Below are 5,343 nucleotides of genomic sequence, written 5' to 3'. Positions count from 1 at the left end.
GCCTCATGGCACACAGCCTGGTGGCGAACTGCCTGATGGCGAACTGCCTGGTGGCGCTACCTGATGGCGAATTGCTTGGTGACGAACTGCCTGATGGCGAACTGCCTGGTGGCGAACTGCTTGATGGCGAACTGCCTGATGGCGAACAGCCTGGTGGCGAACAGCCTGGTGGCGAACAGCCTGGTGGCGCTACCTGATGGCAAACTGCCTGGTGACGAACTGCCTGATGGCGAACTGCCCGGCAGTGCTCCCTGGTGGCGAACTGCCTGATGGCGAACTGCCTAGTGGCGAACTCGTCACTTGACTTGCTCCTAGGCGGTCTGCAACTCAGAGGATGGTGGAGCTCCCTGGTGCAGCGCTACCCGATTACCCCCTGCGTGAGGTGATTTTCTCTCCTTTGTAGACGGCGGGAGCTGAGGGACCTACGGGAACTGAATCAGAGGACCCGAGGGTATTTTCCCGGCGGGGACTCTCCGATGCCTAAGTTAGCATTCTGATTACAGAGGGCTTGGAGAGAAATGAGAGAGCTAGAGAGCGGGGGTTATCATACTCCTTTTCCTTTTCTCCCTTGGCTTAGGGGGTCGGAGTCCTTATATAGTGGTGCCCTCGCGGGTTAGGTGGGTAAAAGGCCTTCAAATGGTAAGACGTCATATCCCGTCAGAACCGGGGTACGGTGATGAACTCCTCGAGTTTGTCAGGTCAGCGCCTGTCAGTCGACGGGTCGGTGTCCAGACCAGGTTGCCAGGCCGGCGCCTGTGTCAGGGTCAGGTCATCAGGTCGGCGCCTGTGTCCGGGTCATGTTGTCAGGTCGGCGCCTGTGTCCGGGCTAGATCGCCAGGTTGGCGCCTGTGTCAGTCGGCGGGTCGGTGTCCGGGCCAGGTTGCCAGGTCGGCGCCTGTGTCAGTTGACGGGTCGGTGTCCGGCCAGGTTGCCAGGTCGGCGCCTGTGTCAGTCGGCGGGTCGGTGTTCGGCCAGGTTGCTAGGTCGGCGCCTGTGTCCGGGTCAGGTCATCAGGTCGGCGCCTACGTCCGGGCCAAATTGCCAGGTCGGCGCATGTGGCAGGCTGATCCGGCCAGGTCGCGCCAGGTCGCGCGCAGGCCGCGCTAGGCCGCGCAGGTCGCGCGCAGGCAGTGCCAGGTCACGCACAGGCCGCGCCAGGTCGCGCTAGGTCACGCCAGGCCAGCCAGACCGGTGCCCGGGGGGGGACCAACTTGGTAAGTTGTTGCCTGGGGGCTTGCCTAGTTGTCACGAGGTGCCATGTGTCGCAACTTCATTGGAGGGCCAAATCTGCCCTCATCAATAGTCTTAAAAGAGGTTAAACTCTTACTCTTAAAAAAGCCTATACACTCACGAAAAAGTAATAACTCCACTCTCTTAAAATTCACGCACACGCAACATCCTAATCCCTAAAAAGCGGCCACTTCAAATGTTATGGTAGTAACTGAATTTTTTTCAAACACAACCATTTCGAAAGTAATGATTAAACAAATAATTTAACTTAAAAATATTCAAAATATTAAATGGATAAAAATAAAAATAAATAAAATTCATAAAAATGACTAAACAATTTATACAAATGGTGTGAGTTTCATTCTTTTAGATGAAATAATTTATTAATTGCAAACTAGATTTAGTTTTTTTGGAAGCCTAATCTAATTTTACTTTTAAAAATAAACTTATCAAATAAATAGTGAATACCAATTAATGTGGGTTACTGCTTACAAATAAGACCTCATTTAATCTCTTAAATCATATTAAAAACAACACAAATTAATAGTAGTAATTTTTTAATCTCTTAAATAATACCAAACAAAGTAGGTTTAATTTAATTTTTTATAATTAAATAGTAAATTTAAATGATACTGTAATTGCCCCTTAATATGTGATCATTCTCTATATAAAACATGATAAGTCTCTTAAATCAAATAAAAAACCTAACCCAAATGTTTAAAATTGAAATAATTCATATTAATGATCCCCTAGTACGGGGGTCATTCCTAGTGATGGTTAAAACAAGAGTTTATTTTAGACTTTGACTTACTTTTTATAAGTAAATAGAAACCCAAATCCGTACGTGTATGGATGAACACACCACTCCTAATCGAATTTTGACAAGAGCTTAACTCTTTCCAAAAGCAACTAGGATTAGTCTATACGTAAACTTTATTCTATAAATACCTCCCAACCCCATTCGCTTCCCTTCAATCTTCATTCGGCTGTCTTCTTTTCGCTTTTCAGTAGTCAATTTCTCTTGACGACTTCACTTAAATTTCCGTTTTTCTTCTCTCTAATGGCTTTCGAATTGCAGTTCTCCTCCCTCTTCCTTCCTCTGCTGCTTTCATGTTACTTTTTCTTACCAACCATGGCTGATGATACTCCAACTGCTGCTCATCATGCCCTAGAAATACCAGTAGAGAAGATCAAGAAAGCTCTCTCTGATTCAAATTACTTCACCATGTCCATGACTCTTGAACTAGCTCTCAGCAACCTGATCCCAACTCATGGATTCCTCAACAACAAAGATATCAAAACACTCACCATATTCTGCCCTTCTGACAAAGCATTCATGTCCCCCAACTTCAAGTACGTAGGACCTCCATTGACCCTCCTCAGATACCATGTTGCACAGGTAAAGCTGGACAGGGAGGTTTTGGAGACATCGCAGCTGCACTGGTCCAAGGTCGAAACCCTTCTTCCTGGGCATCCCCTTGTGGTCACTTCGGTAAAGGGACAGGCTTCTATCAATGACGTCAAGATCACGCACTGGAATCTCTACAATGATGGACATGTGATCGTTCATGGTGTCGAAGACTTCTTCGATCCTGCTTTCCAGACCATCTGGTTTCCACAGTACGATGGTGAAGTATTGGTCGATTATGACAAATCGTATTCCATGGCTATAAAGAAATTTTTTGATCCTTTTCATGAGCAGAGAAACGGTTCAGACCTTATGTTGGCTATTGGGCTTTCAGCTGCTGGGATCCTTGTGTTGTTCCTCTGTCAACTTCTTCTGCGACTCTGTTGGCCTAGACGTACAGAGGACATGGATGAATATTTTCCTATTGAAACTATTTCCGTCGTGTAGGGTTCTGTTGGAATTGATGATTCTTTTGTTTTTTTTTTTTTTTTTAATTTCATTTCTAAAACGTTTATGATACAACTTTCATAAATTATTGATGAATTAAGTTTTATTCATTTGATTATTTGTATTTTTTTCCTGTAAAGCTACATTCATCTGCAAGATCTGTATGTTTTACTTTGTAGTATGTTCTTCTCCTAGAGGTCACATGGCCGATAGCCCAATCGAGAACCGACTCAAATTTAAGGTGGATGATCAGATTCATTTAATGGAAACAACAACCCTTAACAGCTCAAATTCTTGTTTTCTACTTTCTCAAGAAATCAACTGTTGAGCTCGGATTCTGTGAACCCGTCGGTTCCCGAGAACCCACCAACCAGAATCGAACACGTCTCCTCATTGAATTAACAGACATCTAACGGAATTGCTCTGTTAACTATGGTTGAACCGGCCACTAAATGACAAAAAAGCAATAAAACCCACACTTTTGCCTCTCTCATTCGAACTCTCCCCCATCGTCTCTCACCATACATGATACATGACGACGACGAGAACACCGGTGACGTTTGGCGTCAAAAATCAACCAAAGACCAACAACCAGCGGCGAGCGGTAAGTTTATCTCTTATTCTCTTCCTCCTCTTCTTCCTATTCTTCTTCTCCTTTTCTTCTTTCTTTGTAGTATATATTTCCCCTGATTGGATCGACTTCCTGAGTTTCAGTTCCAGACATGGATCAACCACCAGTTGATTTTTTTCTGCTGCCGGTAGATTTTACATTTGATTTCACGAGCTCTGGTTGATTTCTTACCGTCGCCAATAGATTTTACGGTTGATTAAACGAATGTCAGTTTGCAATGAGATTGCCGGTGAGCTTCTGGACTATGGCTCGGTGGAGATACAGAAGAAGAAGAGTTTGGCATTGAGATACAGATTCATTGAAACCCCATTAACAAACAGATAATAGACCACTCTATTTCAATCTTCTCTTTAATTTTTTTTAACTTCTATCGGTGAAGAAATATTTTCAACAACAGGTTGCTGCAATGAAGAAGATAAGATTTGAGATCTGAGATTATGAAAAGATAAGATTTGAGATTTGAGAAGATTGGTGCGTGCACCAATCTATGCACATCTGCACACCGGTTGAATCTTGTCGCTGATGGTTTGTAGAAAGGAAGAAGAAAAGATTTGAGAACAATAACGGGGTTTTAAGGAAAAGGAGAAGGGATGCTTGCCGCTGGTTGAGTGCACGCGGTCGAAGCTTAGTGAAAAAGTGAAGAATGCTGCTCGTGGCCTCGTGTTCTTGAGCTAAGGCTTTGGAGAAAATAGGAAAAGAGAGTTCAAAAGTTGTCTTTATCTTAGTTACAACCTACTTAATTAAGTTGTTTCTCAAACTGTGCTCCTTCCACAACTGATCCATGGATGGGCCACAAAATATTAAGGAAATGTTGGTTTCCTTTGGGAACTTAGAATCAGAAATGAACACTTAAACAACAAAAAGTTACCACTAAATAGAGCTAAAACCGACCTAAACCGACCCAAATTAACTCAAACTGATCAGGTCAATTTTACTTAATACAGGGTCGATTTCGATTTCAATTTCTGATCAAATCAATTGAAAAAAATATCAATAAATCGATCCAACCCAACCCGTAAACAGTCCTACTTCAAACTAAGGGGGAGAAGAATGGGAGTGCTTGGTTTCTGCTGCTTTTGTTTCTTCTCATCCGGTTGAACCAGGCTGACAAATTAACGGGATTCTTCACGTTAATTATAAAGAGAACATTAACTATTTCTTTTTAATTTTCTTCATATGAATGAAATAATTTATAATTAATGTATTAATTTTTTTATTAATTATTGATTAAAATTAGTTTTGTCTCGAATCAATGCCAGGTCGGTTCTTTTGGGTCGGCCAGCCCAGCCTGAACCCGATCTGACCCATTCCATGCCGATCCGGGTTGACCCAATTCCGAAACAGGTCAGGTATTAGAATCTGATCCCCTTACTTTGCCTGGCTTGAATCGTCTAGTCTGGTCTGCATCCACATAACCCAACCCGAATCTGGACTGGTTTGCTTTACTTCTCTTGACCCGCTTTGGGCCAGTCGGTTCGGTACCAAATCCGTGCACAAACCTGATATAGGCCGGTCCAAGTCAATTCACCCTTGACTGAACCGGTCCGACCGAATTGATCCAGATCTAAACGGTTCAACCACCCTTGATGTGATTAGCTCGAAGACAATCCAGTTAGATAGTTTAAGT

The sequence above is a fragment of the Nelumbo nucifera genome, chromosome 8, assembly GCF_055504915.1.
Source record: "Nelumbo nucifera cultivar China Antique chromosome 8, China Antique-T2T, whole genome shotgun sequence".
Classification (NCBI taxonomy): domain Eukaryota; kingdom Viridiplantae; phylum Streptophyta; class Magnoliopsida; order Proteales; family Nelumbonaceae; genus Nelumbo; species Nelumbo nucifera.
Note: the sequence above shows the minus strand (reverse complement) of the source record.